At 42.3% G+C, this 19,305-nt stretch overlaps 1 pseudogene across 1 annotated transcript; it reads right to left on the bottom strand.

Annotated features, from left to right (window-relative positions):
• Positions 1-18,065: 18,065 nt before the first annotated feature.
• Positions 18,066-19,076, bottom strand: LOC309969731 (mitochondrial nicotinamide adenine dinucleotide transporter SLC25A51-like; annotated as a pseudogene). The gene has a single exon. The product of its transcript is annotated as a mitochondrial nicotinamide adenine dinucleotide transporter SLC25A51-like (transcript).
• Positions 19,077-19,305: the final 229 nt, after the last annotated feature.

Here is a 19,305-nt window from a genome sequence, read left to right as displayed (position 1 = left end):
CATCATAACAAACCCCTTTATGAGTAACTTCTGATTTTTTTTTCATTTCTATCACTTTATTGAAACATAATTGACATACAATCAACTACAGGTATTTAAAGTATTTGTCCAATTTGACAAGTTTTGACAATGTATATACAGTGAAACCATCATTATATCAATATAATGAACATGTCCATCACCTGCAAAGAGGTTTTCTCACGCCCCTTTGTAGTCCCTCCTTCCCACCCCCCATCCTAAGATAATGACTGATGCTCATTTTGTCTCTATAAAATAGTTTGCATTTTCTAGAATTTTATGTAAGTGGAATCACCTAGTATGCATAATTTTTTACTGCTTCACTCAGCATAATTATTGTGAGATTCACTCACGCTGATGCATATAACAGGAGTTCATCTTTTTTCACTGCTGAGTAGTATTTCATTATATGAATCTATCATCGTTTTTCTATCCATTTACCTGTTGATGGACACTGGGATTGTTATTTGGGGGCTATTACAGATAAAGTAGCTATGAATATTTATCTCTTTCGTTTAACTTTTTTTTCTTTAATGTGACAACTATGAAATGTAACATGTGCTCACGTTGTATTTTTTTTTAATACACAAGAAGGTTAATATTTATTTACTGATTTCTTAGTGAGAAGTCGTGTTCTAGAATAAGCAGCTGTCAGAAACCTCGACGTTTGAAATCTAATCCGTAACGTTACCCCAAAACTGGGTTCACCTCTTGGTAGGTGTCGAGCCAAAAGCTACAACCGAGCCGAAGATGGGGAGGAGGAAGCGTTTATTACTTGCGACAAGTAAGGAGAACAGCGGGAACCTTTCCCCAAGCAGTGTCTCCCCTAACAGCAAAACTGGGGACGTTTTAAGCTAAGGCACATGCATATTCATGAAGGGGCTTGAGCAGAGGAGAACTCAGCATAGAATTAGGGCAAAGGGCCACAGAGTCCAGGCTTTAGTTGACTGAAGTCAAGAGGGTCAGAAAAGGTCATTATCATCATCTCTTACATTCCAGTTGATCTGATGGCTTGGGGGCTCCAGCGTTTAAATTCTGCAAAACAGCTCAAGAAAGAGCTTCAGGCTAATCTTTACCATTGAAACAGAACTTGGAGTCTTTACAACTGAGTTATTATCTTTGCTATTGTTATTTCTCTTGCCTGATAAAAGTCGTTTGTTCTTTTATTCCCTTAAGATCATTATCACTGAGACCTGTTCAAGAGCAAGCATTGTGTCCAGGCTTAGAACACAAAATGGCTTCTCTTGTGTAAAAAGGCTACATCTGGTTCTTTTCCTCCAGGCCCCCCCCCCCCCCCCCGCACCCTATCTGCTTACAGTAAGAAGGAAATATTCCACTTTGCCTGAAAGATCTATGTCTTTTTTTTTTTTTTTTTTTGGCCGCTAGGCTTGTGAGATCTTAGTTCCCTGACCAGGGATCAAACCCATGCCCCCTGCAGTAGAAGCACGGAGTTCTAACCACTGGACCGCCAGGGAATTCCCATGAAGATCTATGTCTTTAACATAGAGAAGCAGCCTCGATTTCCAAAGCAGAAGCAGGCTCCAGACATAGGACGTTCTAGAAAAGACTCTGTATTGATATCTTAACTTGTCATTTCCAAGAAACAGGGCCCTGAGTTCACTTTGCAGTTTAGACCCAAAGCTGACCCCTGTTTGCCTTGAGGCTATCCAAACATGGCTTCATTAAAATTTTACCTAAACTCCCTTCCCCCATATCACATAATAACCTTATCTCTTTCTTTCTTTGGTGAAATGCCCAGGCTCTGCTGGAATGCAGGCTCCCTTTCCAGGGGCCGATAAACCTGACCTTGCTGGACTTGGCGCTTGTCCTCATGCCTTTGGCTGAGTGAGCTCGTGAAGCTGAATCTGGCTTCTGCACCCCAACACTGAATTAAATCTCAGAGACAGAGTTTTGGGTGAACTAGAAAACAATAGCTGTATTGCTTTGCCAGGCAAAGGGGGCCACAGCGGGCTCATGCCCTCAAGACTGTGTCTCCCAACTTGGAGCAGTCGTGAGGAGTCTTATAGTGTTTAAGGAGCAGGGCGTGGTCAGCTCGTGGACACTCTTATGATTGGCTGGTGGTGAGGTCATCGGGAGTCGGCATCATCAACCTTCTGGTTCCAACCGGTCTGGGGTCTCCGTGCCTGTGGGCAGCAGACAGTTAACTTCTCCCACGTGGAGGGGGTTTCAGTATCTGCAAAACGGCTCAAAGATATTGTTGTGTGCATCCCTTTCTTTTTTTTATAATTAATTTTTATTGGAGTATAGTTGTTCCACAATGTTGTGTTAGTTTCTACTGTACAACAAAGTGAATCAGCTATACGTATACCTATATCCCCTCTTTTTTGGATTTCCTTCCCATGTAGGTCACCACAGAGCACTGAGTAGAATTCCCTGTGCTATACAGTAGGTTCTCATTAGTTGTCTATTTTATATATAGTATCAATAGTGCATATATGTCAACCCAGTCTCCCAATTTCTCCCAACCCCCCTTTTCCGTTATGTGCATCCCCTGAGGGGAACCAGGACCCTGCCCCAAGGCTGCACTATTGTTTCCTGACTGCTCCTCCCTGGTCTCTGCATCCCCTCCTTTCCCTGATTAGCAACTGTTTGAACCTGCCCTTGGAACTCAGGGAAGGTCCTGGAGGCTGAATGAAGCCTATTTTCCTGTAATCCAGAAGTGGGGGACACGGAAAGGCTTTCGTGCCCAGGAGCCCATAGGGCCCTGCTCGGTGTCACTAGGACATCAGCCTCCACAGGCCCAAATGTTGCCACTGCACAATCAGGGTGCCCCACCCTCCTTCCCAGCCACCAGGGAAGCTGAATTATTATTCAGAGTTGTTTCATGAGCATACACACAGAGCAAAAGAGTAGAATGGATTGGAAGGAGTTATTCACCCAAATTCAGAGACAGGCAAACAAGATCGTCTTTATTCCCCAGCAGAGAATGCAGCCAACTTTCCCTTATAACTGTTACCCAACTCAGATCCGGCTGTTTGCTGCTCGAAAATTCATACCTGAGAGAGGCAGAATTCGGTAGAAATGAAAGCTGCTTTTAATCAGAATGCTGGCGATCTGACGAGGTGGTGGACTCAGAGCCCCCCCAAAATCATTTCCCAGTAGTCTGCTCAGCCGTGAAAATTTTAAAGGGCAAAGGGGAAGTCATCTCAGTTAATCATCGAGTTAGGGGGTCAGACTCGTAGGCTTGTTGACTTCTTGTGCTCTTTCTTTAGATGCTGTCGTGTTCACACAATTTGTTCATGAGATTACTGAAGGGGAAGCTAGGGAAGAGATCTGGTCATCTGTGAATGACTTATTCTTCATTTCTACTTCTTTGATCTACGGAAAGAACCGACAGAGTAGGTGAAGTATTGTGTGATCAAAAGATTTGCTAGGGCCGGAGATGAGTAGAGCATGCTGGTGCCTGGTGAAAAGTTAGTTACAATATAGCTTCACTAAATTGACAAGAAAAGGGTTTTCCTGCTGAGGGCAGTTTCCGGCAAAGAGCTGCTTACAAATCCCCTCCCCCATCAGATGTTATTCCATTGCCATGGAATTAGGGATGAAGGTCTGGCTTCTGTAACTTCTTCATGCTGAGAAAGTGTAGAGGTCTTAGCGTGAAAGATATCAAATGAGTTTGAAGCATCTCTTTGCTGACAGTTGTAGTTGCCCACTTACGTATATGTGTAAAACGAGCGACAATTGTTTTGATGCCCACAGAGATATAGATTATTATTAGCAATAGTGTTACTCCCATTGTCTGAAGGCCGGTTCCTGGAATTGTGCTCAATAGACTCAGTGTTGCTCAAGGTGGAGCAGCTTGTGTCACGGCTGCAGTCTGGTCATCATGCAGTTGGCTTCTCCCTCTGGTGGCAGTTACAGTATCTATAAAACAACTCGGGAACATGTATCAGACACTGAGTCTGTGACCCAGGTTTCCTAATCATTAGTGGCTTCAGCCTGCTCTTTTGAGACTCAGCTTTTCTATAAACAAGAAGCAGGCGACACCGAGGGGCCTTTGTACTTGGGGAGTGGGGGAGGGTTCTGCTTGGTTCCATAACCAGATTTAGTGGTTCTCTCCCTCTGAGACGGTGATGGGTAAATGCTTAATATCACTGTCGAAGCTATATTTCAAGGTACTGTTCTATAAGCCATGAGACATTCTGTCTCCAACAATTTATTATCTACTGATTTAATTAGAACTACTCGGTAAGTTTTAGGATGTCCTGCCGTGGCGACCAGCAATTTCTGTATCGTCTACTCAGCTGAAGTAGATTGTATCTCAGTGTTTTAGTTATCTATGACTGTGTAACAAATTTTCCCAAAACTTAGCAGCTTAACACAATATTTATTATCTCACACAGTTTCTGAGGCCAGAAATGCTCATGCATGTTGCTAAAATTTTTAGGGAATTTAAATCCAGTTAAAAATAAAGTTGCTACTATTCCTATGTGAATGGAGATATTATCTATTTAAATTAAGTTAATATGAATGCAGCCCTGTGAAAGCTTTCACTGCTGTTGTCCTCATTACTGTGTATGTTTTAGCGCAGCAGTGTATTCATGCCCCTCAGGTCTAGAATACAAATACAGTTCATGTTGGGATCCACAACTCATGGAAATTGTTCAGTTCAAAGAAGGAGAGCAAGTTTGTAATAACATTAAATTATTTTAGGAAACATGTCACTAAACTGCTCATTATGTGACCAAAGAAACACTAAGTGGGAAATATAGAGAGAGAAATATACATATATAAAGTGTTGTCATTAATTTAGGGTCCTGGAGTAACCTTCTACTTTATACAGTAACTTCTGTTGCAGTGGTTGGTTCATGTAAATCAGCCCCTTTCTTCTGATAGGTTTTCTTTATTAAAAATAGAAAAGGTAAAGAGGAAAGACCTTTTAAAGTCTCTTCTAAAGCAAATGGTATTTTTATACGTGACATAAAATTTATCATGCCTTCTAGGAACCTGTCAGTATTTTTCAAACACCTCATCAGGACTTAATAAAAGATAAGGCAGTGTGTACTGACTGAGGCCAGGGCAATGGACTCAAACAGACGAGCTTGAGGACAGGCTACGCCACTTACAAGTGTATGACCTTGGATAACCTAAGTTCTCTGACCCTTCATTTTCTCAATAGTAAGCTGAGAATAATAACACGTAAATGCCATAAGATTGTTTTGAAGATTAAACGAGATGTGTAAGTAAAACCCTCTTAGCACTGTGCCTGGCGTATCATAACTGTTTTTTAAGTAATAGCTCTAATTATTACAGTCTATCAGGACATCACAAAGGGAGTGTAGCCATGTACAAATACAGAGCAACTTTATATGTCCATTGGTCAACTTGAAAAGTTAAAAATTCAGTTAACACAAAATAAGTAAGTATAAGAAAAAAGCTCGGTCTTGATCTCTTCTAAGTTTCTCTTTCTTTCATTTTTCCACTAGTCTGATATACCTTTGTCTATCTTTTTAGAAAAACTAAAAATATGTTTCAGTATGTTTCTTGTTTGCACCAGGGAAACTGAATTATTATTTGGGGTCTAGTTTTGTTACCCAAAGTCTTATTCTTTTAGTGAGTTAAGCCCACTCGCATTTATTGACGTAACTGATATGTTTGGTCTCAATTCTGTTGTAATATTTTATAATGATGTGTATTGTATTTGCTGTGCTTCTTTTTCTACAAGATGTGCATTCTTTACTCTTGTTTATTTAAATCTATTTGGTATTTAGGAAGGTTCATGTTTTTGTTCTGGGGGTCACCTTTGTACTTCCGCCTTTTTTTTTTTCCTGCAGCGTCTAATCTGCTATTAATTCCATCCAGTGTATTGTTTATCTATACAATTTCCATTTGTGTCTTTTTTATATCTTCCTTGTCTCTACGGAACAGATTCAGTCTTCTCCTTCTTGGACATATTAAACAGTTATATTAGCTGTTTGCTTTGTCTATTAGTTCTATCATCTGGTCATCTCTGGGTCTGTTTCTATAGATTTATTTTTCTCCTCACTCTGGGTCATGTTTTCCAGCTCCGTTGCATGCTTTGCAATTTTTGATTGAATACCACCAGAATCCTGGGATTTTTAAGTGAATATTATATCTTCTTGGGTGCTAGATATTTTTGTATTCCTATAAATATTATTAAGCTTTGTTCTGGGATGAAGTTATTTAGAAACAGTGTGATTCTTTCAATGTTTTTTTAAGTTGATAACATGGAACAGCCTTTAGTCGAAAGTTAATTACTCCATTACTGAGGTAATAGTCTCCTGAGTACCCTGTTCAATGTGCCATGAATTAGGAGGGTTTCCACTCCGCTGTTCTCCTCAGAGCCTCCACAGAGGAGCGTACCTCTGACACCCTGATTGTTGAGAACCATGTCAGTCTTCTAACCTCCAGAACTTTAAGACAATAATACGTGATGTTTCAAGCCAGTAAATCTGTGGTAATTTGCTACAGCAGTAACAGGAAACGAATACAGTACATATTCATGACAAATTAGCTCCCATGAAAAATTAGTAAAATGTGAAGAATCGGATACAGTTAAAAACAAAACTCAGGGCTTCCCTGGTGGTGCAGTGGTTGAGAGTCCGCCTGCCGAAGCGGGGGACGCAGGTTCGTGCCCCGGTCCGGGAGGATCCCACATGCCGCGGAGCGGCTGGGCCCGTGAGCCATGGCCGCTGAGCCTGCGCGTCCGGAGCCTGTGCTCCGCAAAGGGAGAGGCCACAGCAGTGAGAGGCCCGCGTACCGAAAAAATAAAAATAAAATAATAATAATAATAATGTTAATTGATTTTTATTCTTTATGTCAGAGACCTAAGCAGTAAAAATGGGGAGAAATGAGAGAAAGTCTGATACAGACCCTCCCTCCCACAGACAATAAAAAGAGCTTTACTTGATAAAAATTGCCATCACTATTAAGGAAATATGGTTTTCGATCAAAGCCAAGAAAGTGCTATAGGGTTAAGAATCCGCCTGCCAATGCAGGGGACGCGGGTTCGTGCCCCGGTCCGGGAAGATCCCACATGCCGCAGAGCAACTAAGCCCATGCGCCACAACTACTAAAGCCCACGTGCCACAACTACTGAGCCTGCGCTCTAGAGCCCGTGCTCCGCAACAAGAGGAGCCACCGCAATGAGAAGCCCGTGCGCAGCAAAGAAGAGTAGCCCCCTGCTCGCCACAACTAGAGAAAGCCCGCGCGCAGCAACGAAGACCCAACGCAGCCAAACATTAATTAATTAATTTTTTTAAGTGCTATATATTTTGAAACTTGATATCTAAATTAAAGATAAAAATATAAGAAACAAAGGGTATATTCTGCCAATATATAAAACTTAAATTTTCCAAACAAACTTACAATGATAGTCCTCATAATTTGACATTAGAAACATTTTCAACAACATATGAAGAAGAACAATGCTAATTTCGTTGGCCATTATGTTCCTGTGGGGCCTCTAAATGGCTTTACTTCGTAAAAAGAACCATCTTCTATTCGCAGAGACAGGAACTGAAAAATACAATTAATAAAGAGCAAAAGCTTCAGAACTATCTGCATTCATGTCATAATATTTCATTATAACTATCTTAACAAATTCTTGCACAGTTTAGTTCTTTTTCCAAAATTCCTTTTTAATGATTTCATGCAAATTTAAAAGTGGTAATTTTCTGAGCATGCATAGGAAAGCATCTTGAGACATCTTTGTGTTTTTCTCAATTATTTTCATCCTCTTGAAATAGTTGGGTTAAACGGTCAGTGCAAACAAGTCCTCCACATCATGTTTCATCTATGAAATGGTTAAACCTCATGAGCTTCACTGAAAACAAAGCTACCCAAAACCTAAGAACTATGAAATGAGTCTCAGCATAAGTTTAAACTGAAGCAGGCAATGCGAAATCTTTTAAACATCCTTGAATCTAGGTGAAAACTTTAGCCAAAGAAGTGTTTCACTGCAAAAAACAGATACTTTAAGAGAAATAAAATTGAAGTAAAATCCACATATCACAGAATTAACCCTTTTAAAGTGTGCAATTCAGTGGCATTTAGTACATTCTCAATATTGTGCAACCAAAAAATTACTTTTTAATTTATTTTCACATATCTTTAAGACACAGAATTACTCACCAAGTATTCATACATGATTCCTATAAAGACTCCATCATTTTAGCTAAAGAGACCAAAGAGCAAAGAGCTATTAACAGTGACAACTCTTTGTCTTTTCTGATGACAACAAAGATATCCAAATCCCTTTCAGCTAAACAGTCAACAGAGATCAAAGGGGTTCCTAATGTTACCACTGAGAAAAATGCATGCTCTCTTTACACATTTTAATAAATCAGGAATGCCCAGTGACCTGCTCAGAGGATAATGTTCCACAGGCTTTTCAAGAGAGAGCAGTCAGAATTTCCAGGGTAAATTTGTTAGTGACATTAGTGACATTAGCGATAGTGATTACATACTGATGTTTGTATTTTTTAATACAATGTAATTTGGTCTTGCAATACTTCAGTCAGTTAGCAACTTCAAATATAAGATCCAAATATCTGGAAAAGCTGACAATATGGTTTCTTCTTCTTCCATTAACTTGAGCGTAAACACTCTTGAATACTTACGGAATCTCACCTGTTGAAGGAGCAGAGTTTCTCTCCTTCTCCTCTCCTAGGATCTCCCATCAGTGCCTCCTGCTGGCAGAAGATAACAGGAAGTCATCTAGCAAGAGAGCCCGGGACCCCCAGATCCCACACTCCAAGAGAGTTTGCAGATCCCCAGCCTCGACACGACAGAACCAAGTAGAAAAGAGACATTGTGGATTTAAGAAACAATTGGTCGATAATTGGCCTAGTTCACCCCTTCCACTACTCGACATCTACACACTTCAACACACATTTAAACACCTATTCACCACCAACAAGCCTCATGCGTCGCCCTTACAAGATGCAAGCCCACTTTGTACAAATAAAGATACTCACAGTCTCTCCCTGAAAAAGGAGATTCAAAGTCCCATCAGCCACTGTATCCCACTCTGGGTGATATTAATTCCCGCCTGGATGTTCTGTAACCCAAAGACCAAATTATAACGTTAATCGCCACCAGTACTCCTCATATAACACAATAGAGGAAAGGAAGAGGGAAATTTGGGGTTAATGCAGATGAGCAAATGAGCAGCAAGCAGGGAGGAAATGATAATAACTCCTGTAGCTCCTGTTATATCACGGGCCACAAAGCCACAGTTGATATCCATAACTTCCTTCGTCCTCTATCCATCTCATGTTTCTTTTCGTCTCAGTTAGCAGTTCAGGTGAGGTTCATTCCCAGAGGAGCCAATGAAACCTTCTTTCCTGGAAACCATTAACTATTGTCCAGGAACCAATGTAGACCACCTCTTTGGCCATCGCTCCATCCAGGTGGATCTGCCCAGGACTTTGCTCGCCTGTTGTCCTTCGGACACCCTCCTGGTTGAAGCCACGGTGCTGCAGCTGTCCACTTCAGCGATGCCAGCATACCATCAACTAAGCCCAAGCTTGTCTGTGCTTTTCCTCAGTGAACTGGTCATAGAAAACTCCCCATCAAACCTGAGTGATGTGGGCAGTAACATACCATCTTGGAACCCTTAGAGCCTTTCTTATACGGGTCAAGAAAATGATGTCCGGGCTTCCCTGGTGGCGCAGTGGTTAAGAATCCGCCTGCCAATGTAGGGGACACGGGTTCGAGCCCTAGTCCGGGAAGATCCCGCATGCCGTGGAGTAACTAAGCCCGTGCGCCACATCTACTGAGCCTGTGCTCTAGAGCCCGTGAGCCACAACTACTGAAGCCCACGCGCCTAGAGCCCGTGCTCCGCAACAAGAGAAGCCACCGCAGTGAGAAGCCCGCGCACCGCAACGAAGAGTAACCCCCGCTCACCACAACTAGAGAAAGCCCACACGCAGCAACAACGACCCAACTCAGCCATAAATACATTAATTAATTAATATTTTAAAAATGATGTCCGATTGTCATCTAAGTACTTGCACCATTGGGCTCAGTTATTGGTGCTACTTGAAAGAAGAAAAAGTGAAAGAAGAAAGATTCAGAAGTCATATCTTCACAGCAGCTGAAAAAAAAGAGGAACTAATTCAAGAATTTCCTTAAAACACTAGAGCTTACCTGAGAAGTAATGAGAGCCCAAATGAACTTCAAGAAGGCCAGAAGACCATAGAATTCGATTTGGAGAAAACTGGTCTCTCTCCCCTTTCTATTCATTCATGGATTTTTTATTTTACTTGTTTGTTGATCTGCTCTAACACTTATTGATCGTATACTTTATACCAAGCCCAGAGTGGATACAACAGTGAATCAAATAAAGCCCGTGCCCCAACGGGGCCTCTATCATAGAGGCTGGTTGTTGTGAGGATTAAATGAGTTAATACAAATGAAGTGTGTAGAATAGGACCTGGCACATAGTGAACACAGAGGAAATGTTTGTTATTCTTACATTCTATTTTCCACCCACAATTTCACACAGAAAGAGAGAAAATTTGAGAGTGGGGAAGGAGCCTTAGGGTCAGGCAATTCAACATCTTTGTACGGTCAGGCAACCCAAGATGGCTGTTCCCTTGCTCTCCGTCCATCCCCTGCTCTACCAGTCCCTGCTTCGCCTACACCCAACTCACATGACTATCCAATCCTCTTAATTACAGGACTTAATCAGTAACTGCCTACAAGCTTGCCCCCTGCCCCAGCCGCTGGTTCCCCTGGTAACTGATGAGCCAACCTGATGTCAATTCCCCTATAACTGGTAGCCTCCAGTCCCCTCCCCCATTCCCCCCGGGACTGCAGACTGCTGCGTTTCCTGCCTGTGGTCTACAGTACATGGTGGGGTGTCTCCAGGACCTTGCTTCAGACTTGTAAGATCCCCTATCTAATGAACCATTGATGTCTCTGTTGCTGTCTCTGTCGCTCTCCAGGCTCTTTCTTCAGTCTTTTTTTTTAATAAATTAATTTATTTTATTTATTTATTTTACTTGTTTGTTTTTGGCTGCGTTGGGTCTTCGTTGCTGCGTGCAGGCTTTCTCTAGTTGCGGCGAGCGGGGGCTACTCTTCATTGCGGTGCAAGGATTTCTCATTGCGGTGGCTTCTCTTGTTGCAGAGCATGGGCTCTAGGCGCACGGGCTTTAGCAGTTGTGACTCGCGGGCTCTACAGCACAGGCTCATTAGTTGTGGCACACAAGCTTAGCTGCTCCGCGGCATGTAGGATCTTCCCAGACCAGGGCTCGAACCCGTGTCCCCTACATTGGCAGGTAGATTCTTAACCACTGCACCACCAGGGAAGCCCTCTTTCTTCAGTCTTGAGGCTGGGCAATTACAGGGCTTGCAGGCCTGTAGGGGGCAGCCCAACAATTGGCAAGCCAGCTAGGAGACCGAGGAAACTCCCATGAGCACCAAGACATGGGGAAATAAGGGATGGGAATGGGAAGTTGCGGGGGGAATCATGGGTGGCCATCCATTAATATGTGGGCCCCAATGGCGGCTGTTCTTGATGCATGGAGGCCACCAGGAGAGTACAGAGAACTCATAAACACTCCTAAGTGTGTTGTGGAGCTGTTGGCTGCCATTATAGTGAAAAAAGAAGCTAGACAATAAGGTAGTAGCTGCAGCTGTGGGCTGGCTGTTGCCTTTTATATTAAGAAAGGACTTAATGTATACTAAGTATATATATTTACTTAATATATCCCCAAATGACATCCAGGATGAGAAAAAGATGACAACAGTGGCAAGCAACTGACCCCAAAACCCAGACCAGACCTGTAAGACCTTTCCTACTAATTTAATTGAACTGTTTCTTGCTATCAATATTGAAAATTATTGTTTTACTTCTAACTGTGCTGTTGCCCCCAGTGTTCAGGATACAAAGAGAATTCTCTAGTGAACTTGTCGCCGAGAATAACTGCTGTATAACAATGCTTGCTTTAAGTCCACTGCTAAAAGCGCATGTACAATATTTGTGTAACAACTTGGTATAACTGATAAAATGTATAGCCTCTAAAATGTTTCTCCATTGACATGCCTCTGAGCTTGTCTGATTAGTTTTCTCCCATTGTGGATAATTAGGCAAACATATATACATATATACAGCCTAACAATCTCCATGTTACAGACGTGGAAAATAGAGGCCCAGGGGAGGCCCTCCCGGATCCCACAGGGTATAAGTGGTGGCACCCAAATCACAACCTGAGACCAGGATGAACACCCCTAGGAGTGATTTGAGAGATCCCAGCACAACACTACTGAGTCAGACAACTGAATATAGGTGCCAACTCCATCACTCCCTAATTACACAACCCTGAGCAGACTCTGTTTACCCATAAGGAAGAAGAGGAAGATCTTGAGAAGTTCCACTGAGACACCAAAAGTGACAGTGCTTTTATTTTATTTATTTATTTTTTAAGGAAGCCAAGTGTTTTAGTTTTACTTTTTTAATATATTTCTTTCTTTAGTTTTGGCTGTGTTGGGTCTTTGTTGCTGTGCGCGGGCTTTCTCTAGTTGCAGCGAGCGTCAGCTACTCTTTGTTGAGGTGCATGGGTTTCTCATTGCAGGGGCTTCTCTTGTTGCGGAGCACAGGGTCTAGGTGCGCCAGCTTCAGTAGTTGTGGCACGCGGGCTCAGTAGTTGTGGCTCACGGGCTCTAGAGCGCAGGCTCAGTAGTTGTGGCTCACGGGCTTAGTTGCTCCGTGACATTTGGGATCTTCCCGGACCAGGGCTCGAACCTTTGTCCCCTGCATTGGCAGGCAGATTCTTTTTTTTTTTTTTTTACATCTTTATTGGAGTATAATTGCTTTACAATGGTGTTTTAGTTTCTGCTTTATAACAAAGTGAATCAGTTATACATATACATATGCTGCCATATCTCCTCCCTCTTGCGTCTCCCTCCCTCCCACCCTCCCTATTTCACCCCTCCAGGCGGTCACAAAGCACCAAGCTGATCTCCCTGTGCTATGCGGCTGCTTCCCACTAGCTATCTATTTTACGTTTGGTAGTGTATATATGTCCATGCCACTCTCTCACTTTGTCACAGCTTACCCTTCCCCCTCCCCATATCCTCAAGTCCATTCTCTAGTAGGTCTGTGTCTTTATTCCTGTCTTACCCCTAGGTTCTTCATGACTTTTTTTTTCTTAAATTCCATATATATGTGTTAGCATACGGTATTTGTCTTTCTCTTTCTGACTTACTTCACTCTGTATGACAGACTCTAGGTCCATCCACCTCATTACAAATAGCTCAATTTCGTTTCTTTTTATGGCTGAGTAATATTCCATTGTATATATGTGCCACATCTTCTTTATCCATTCATCCGATGATGGACACTTAAGTTGTTTCCAACTCCTGGCTATTGTAAATAGAGCTGAAGTGAACATTTTGGTACATGACTCTTTTTGAATTATGGTTTTCTCAGGGTATATGCCCAGTAGTGGGATTGCTGGGTTGTATGGTAGTTCTATCTGTAGTTTTTTAAGGAACCTCCATACTGTTCTCCATAGTAGCTGTACCAATTCACATTCCCATCAGCAGTGCAAGAGTGTTCCCTTTTCTCCACACCCTCTCCAGCATTTATTGTTTCTAGATTTTTTGATGATGGCCATTCTGACTGGTGTGAGGTGATACCTCATTGTAGTTTTGATTTGCATTTCTCTAATGATTAATGATGTTGAGCATTCTTTCATGTGTTTGTTGGCAATCTGTATATCTTCTTTGGAGAAATGTCTATTTAGGTCTTCTGACCATTTTTGGATTGGGTTGTTTGTTTTTTTGTTATTGAGCTGCATGAGCTGCTTGTAAATTTTGGAGCTGAATCCTTTGTCAGTTGCTTCACTTGCAAATATTTTCTCCCATTCTGAGGGTTGTCTTTTGGTCTTGTTTATGGTTTCCTTTGCTGTGCAAAAGCTTTGAAGTTTCATTAGCTCCCATATGTTTCTTTTTGTTTTCATTTTCATTTCTCTGGGAGGTGGGTCAAAAAGGATCTGGCTGTGATTTATGTCATAGAGTGTTCTGCCTATGTTTTCCTCTAAGAGTTTGATAGTTTCTGGCCTTACATTTAGGTCTTTAATCCATTTTGAGCTTATTTTTGTGTATGGTGTTAGGGAGTGATCTAATCTCAGACTTTTACATGTACCTGTCCAGTTTTCCCAGAATCAGTTATTGAAGAGGCTGTCTTTTCTCCACTGTACATTCCTGCCTCCTTTATCAAAGATAAGGTGACCATATATGCGTGGGTTTATCTCTGGGCTTTCTATCCTGTTCCATTGATCTATATTTCTGTTTTTGTGCCAGTACCATACTGTCTTGATTACTGTAGCTTTGTAGTATAGTCTGAGGTCAGGAAGCCTAATTCCTCCAGCTCCATTTTTCGTTCTCAAGATTGCTTTGGCTATTCGGGGTCTTATGTCTTTCCATACAAATTGTGAAATTTTTTGTTCTACTTCTGTGAAAAATGCCAGTGGTAGTTTGATAGGGATTGCATTGAACCTGTAGATTGCTTTGGGTAGTAGAGTCATTTTCTCAATGTTGATTCTTCCAATCCAAGAACATGGTATATCTCTCCATCTATTTGTATCATCTTTAATTTCTTTTATCAGTGTCTTATAATTTTCTGCATACAGGTCTTTTGTCTCCTTATGTAGGTTTATTCCTAGATATTTTATTCTTTCTGTTGCAATGGTAAATGGGAGTGTTTTCTTGATTTCACTTTCAGATTTTTCATCATTAGTGCATAGGAATGCCACAGATTTCTGTGCATTAATTTTGTATCCTGCTACTTTACCAAATTCATTGATTAGCTCTAGTAGTTTTCTGGTAGCATCTTTAGGGTTCTCTATGTATAGTATCATGTCATCTGCAAACAGTGACAGCTTTACTTCTTCTTTTCCGATTTGGATTCATTTTATTTCCTTTTCTTCTCTGATTACTGTAGCTAAAACTTCCAAAACTACTTTGAATAAGAGTGGTGAGAGTGGGCAACCTTGTCTTATTCCTGATCTTAGTGGAAATGCTTTCAGTTTTTCACCATTGAGGACGATGTTGGCTGTGGGTTTGTCATATATGGCCTTTATTATGTTGAGGAAAGTTCCCTCTATGGGCAGGCAGATTCTTAACCACCAGGGAAGTCCGACTGTGCTTTTAAAGAGAACGGTGTGCTCCACTTGTGTGGGGATAAACTTCAGTGTTTCCTTGCCGCCCTTTCTGATTTTGTCTTTAAGGGAATCTCCTGAAAGATAGAATACAGTGTAATCAGTGGAAACCTCTTCTGCTTAACTTCAGCAAAGGAAAGAGTTGGTAAGCTTCAGGGGTGGCCACAGACTTGGAAGGAAGTCAAAGTTGCTGGCTTCTGAAGGATGGACGCAGAGCAGCTGCAAGTCTGGTGCAGGCGCCAAGGGAAGGTCTCTTCAGAGTCCTGGCCTCTGAACAAATGTTCTCCAACCCTTTCCAGCTTTGTGCTCTTCCAATTCAGGATCTGGAAGAGAACCCCCTTTTGGACTAAGTTGAATTCCTTACCAACCCTTGAGTGAGAGAGGGGAAGCATCTCGAGTGACATTCCAATCAAGACTGTGTCCAGAATAAAAGGCTAGTTCCACAAAAAAATTGTGGTGCTCCTGGCAGAAGAACAGGAAGTGGGCCCTGGGCAGGCATACCCAACAGATGTCCACTACACTTGGCTCAGTGGCCTAGTCAGGGATATGCCCCCCCCCCAATCAAATCTTAATTCGCTGAGACAGTCCCTTTGTCTCCTCATCAGTTAAATGATGAAGAGGAAACCTGAATGTCATGGTTAATTTAATGCGTCAACTTGATTGGGTTAAAAGGTGACTAGACAGCTAGGTAAGCATTGTTTCTGAGTGTTTGTGACAGTGTTTCCAGAAGAGATTAGCATTTGAATTCATAGACTGAGTAAAGAAGAGCGCCCTCGCGGATGCAAGTGGGCATCCTGAAAGCCACTGGAGGTCTGAATAGGACAAAAAGGGGGAGGGGGTGAAATTTCTCTCTTTTCTTGAGCTGGGACATTCCTCTTCCCCTGCCTCTGAACATTGGTGTTTGTGGTTCTCACGGTCTTTGGACTCAGACCACAATTTATACCATCAGCCTCCCAATTCTCAAGCTTTTTTTTTTTTTTTCTTTTGCGTTACGCGGGCCTCTCACTGTTGTGGCCCCTCCCGTTGCGGAGCACAGGCTCCGGACGCGCAGGCTCAGCGGCCATGGCTCACGGGCCCAGCCGCTCTGCGGCACGTGGGATCCTCCCGGACCGGGGCACGAACCCGCGTCCCCTGCATCGGCAGGCGGACTCCCAAACACTGCGCCACCAGGGAAGCCCTTCGCATGTTTTATTAGTTATTCAATTGGTGTATGAGTCACTTTGCCTTATTTATCTGGCAAAAAGTATGTTAAAATCTGATTCCTTTGACAAGTAAGGCTTTGTCTGTTAGGTAAGGGATAAGTATGCTATCCACCTTTCACCAACTTCTAGAATTTAAAACTAACCCGTGAAATATCTTCATTTAGGTCTTATCCTCTCAAACTGTCTTACTGTTTAAATGATAAAATGGGGGCTTCCCTGGTGGCGCAGTGGTTGAGAGTCTGCCTGCCGATGCAGGGGACACGGGTTCGTGCCCCGGTCCGGGAAGATCCCACATGCCACGGAGCGGCTGGGCCCGTGAGCCATGGCCGCTGAGCCTGCACGTCCGGAACCTGTGCTCAGCAGTGGGAGAGGCCACAGCAGTGAGAGGCCCGCGTACCACAAAAAAAAAAAAAAAAAAAAAAAAAAAAGATAAAATGGTAAAATTGGGTTCCCAAAATGCAAAGATCCTAACAGAAGTCTCTATTTCTAAGAGTAAAGTAAAAAAGACGGCTTGACACTGGGGGGTGAAAGCTAGGGGGGTGAAAGCTATCCTGAGGTTTCTTTTATTTTCCCCTTCCCTGGAACACTTAAAAACCAGAAAAAAAAAATCTGACGTCCAAAATAAAATTTTATGGAAGCATTTCTGTTGTTGTTTTTAATGGGAGTTTCAAGAGAACAGGAGATTTGACTGTGGCAAACTACTACTCAAAGGAAAGAAAACCAAAACTCCAAAGCTCTTCACTAAATTGGCAACAACAATTCAAAGAAGCTGAGCTAAACAGAATTGTATCTCTAATACAATTACAAGTTTCCCCGCATTCCTGTGGAACCTTTCGTAAGCCCAAATGGCATAGAGTGAAGAAGCAATTACCTTTTTCTGTGAAAGCACAAATCATCCTCGTATTTCTTTCCGTTAGTGAAAACAGGTACTAATGGAGGTCTTTTGTAAAAGCGAAGTGGCATGAAGAAAAGGGGGGTGATGCCTGTAATATGAAACTTCTTAATGGGATGAAACACCACTAACAAAAGTTAAGTCTGCACATCTTTTGGCAATGAAATAAGTGAAATTAATATAAAAATATTTTGGAAAGGTTTAAGGTCACATTGAGAACTACAGAGAAAACTTTCATCCTAGAAAGCAAAATGGGAGATGCCATTCGCTGCTTTAGTCTACCACGTCTAAAGAGAAATAATTCGGATAATGACCATCCCAACAGGTGCTTAGTTTCAAAACGAATACAAGCAATTTATCATGAAAAACCTACACGTAATAAGCTGTTTTTCTTCTCTGTTCTGCTCCTTTGTCCTACCATGTATAAGTTAACAAAAACTACCCTTGGCAACTCCTCCTAAAAGCAGAGAAGCAAGAAATGGAGTAATAGAAGTAAGCCTGAGAATTCATGGAACGCTAAGAGCCTTTTCTCTGCCTGGTCATGGCCACTTACGTTTCAATATGGAAGAGTTGGAAAAATAGAGTCATACCTTGGCTGTTAGTTTCCTTGTCAAAAGCCGTCAGATAGACAGCTATTAACCAGGCAATTAGCCTAAAGTTCTCAGATAATGATTAAAAAAATAGAAACAGACCCCCCCCCAAAACAAAACAAAACAAAAACCAAAACACCTTACATTTTCCTACTGAAATCTTTTATTCTGAATTGTTGCTGCTTAAAGAAAACAGCTTTGCCCGTAATTCATTGTGCCCTGGATTTATGACACCAATTTGTATTTGGCCGATTAGAAACAAGGCCAAACTGCATTCTTCTTAGATCTATTCAGCTGATAAAGGGCACTTAACTGATTTCTTTCATATAATCTTTAACAAGAACTCAGAAGTCGCATTAATTATGCCCCAAGAGATGGGGGACCGATGGTAATTCAGATGGGCACCTCTGAAAAGGTTTGTCAGTTTCCTGTCCCATTGTAGCCATATTTTTTGTAAAACCTTAGGGTGAGACTGAAATTCCCCACCAATCTGAGATTGCATGCGAGTTTTTGCAACATTAACTGGAAAAAACAAGATTCCCAACATGGCACCCAACAGGCCTCTGCAGATAAAATCATCGACCAAAGGAGCACTGTGAGTCGTTGCTGTAGGCAGGTGCTCCTCGATGGGACATCGAAGTCCAAAAAAAAGGACATTGCTGAATCCATTACGGAAAAGAACGGGCGCCAAGCCTCGATAATACTAATTCCATGGCATTTCAGTGCCTTGAAAGCCTGATTAGTGTTTGTAAATTTGTCATGATGCTGTGGGCTCAAAGCAATGTTTGAACGCTTTCCAATGGACTGAAAATTGCTTCTGTTGTCCCTGCAAGTACTGCAGCCATGCTAGGGTTGCAAACTCCGGGGTACTGATATGCTTACGGAGAAGGCAAGCTAGATCCTCATACAGACCAGCCGGTGTAGTCGTTTTCTGCATTAATGGGGGAAGGATTCCACCACACAAGTTTCGAAATCCATCCCTCCTCAACTGAAGTACTGAATCCCAGATTTTGATTCCATACAGCCGTTGCCGAAAGAGCTGAATGGGAAATGTGATTGGTATATGGTTGAGAGCTGCACGGCTGCCACACAAGTAATGCTTCATTTCGCTAACATTTGCAATATGAGGTGATATATCTTGCTTTGAAGATGTTAGGATTTGTGACCTCTTTTCATGAGCTTCTGAATCCATTGTGTTGCTTAAGATCTTCTTCAGGAAGGATTTTTTTTTAACCTGAAACACCATGATAACTTTCTCAGTTTCTTCCATTGTTACTGGTCTGTTAGGTTCTCTCTTCTGGAGTCAACTTTGATAACTGGATTTCGGCGCAGGCGCAGACCTTGACCAACCCCAGAGCTCAGGGCGGAGCGTGACGCGCTCAACGCCTCCGCGCCCCCTCTCCCTAAACCCGCGGAGGGTCAGGTGACACCGGCCAACTCCTGGCAGCGGT

The sequence above is a fragment of the Leucopleurus acutus genome, assembly GCF_964270905.1.
Source record: "Leucopleurus acutus genome assembly, chromosome: 12".
Classification (NCBI taxonomy): domain Eukaryota; kingdom Metazoa; phylum Chordata; class Mammalia; order Artiodactyla; family Delphinidae; genus Leucopleurus; species Leucopleurus acutus.
This window is presented reverse-complemented; position numbering and strand designations above follow the sequence as displayed.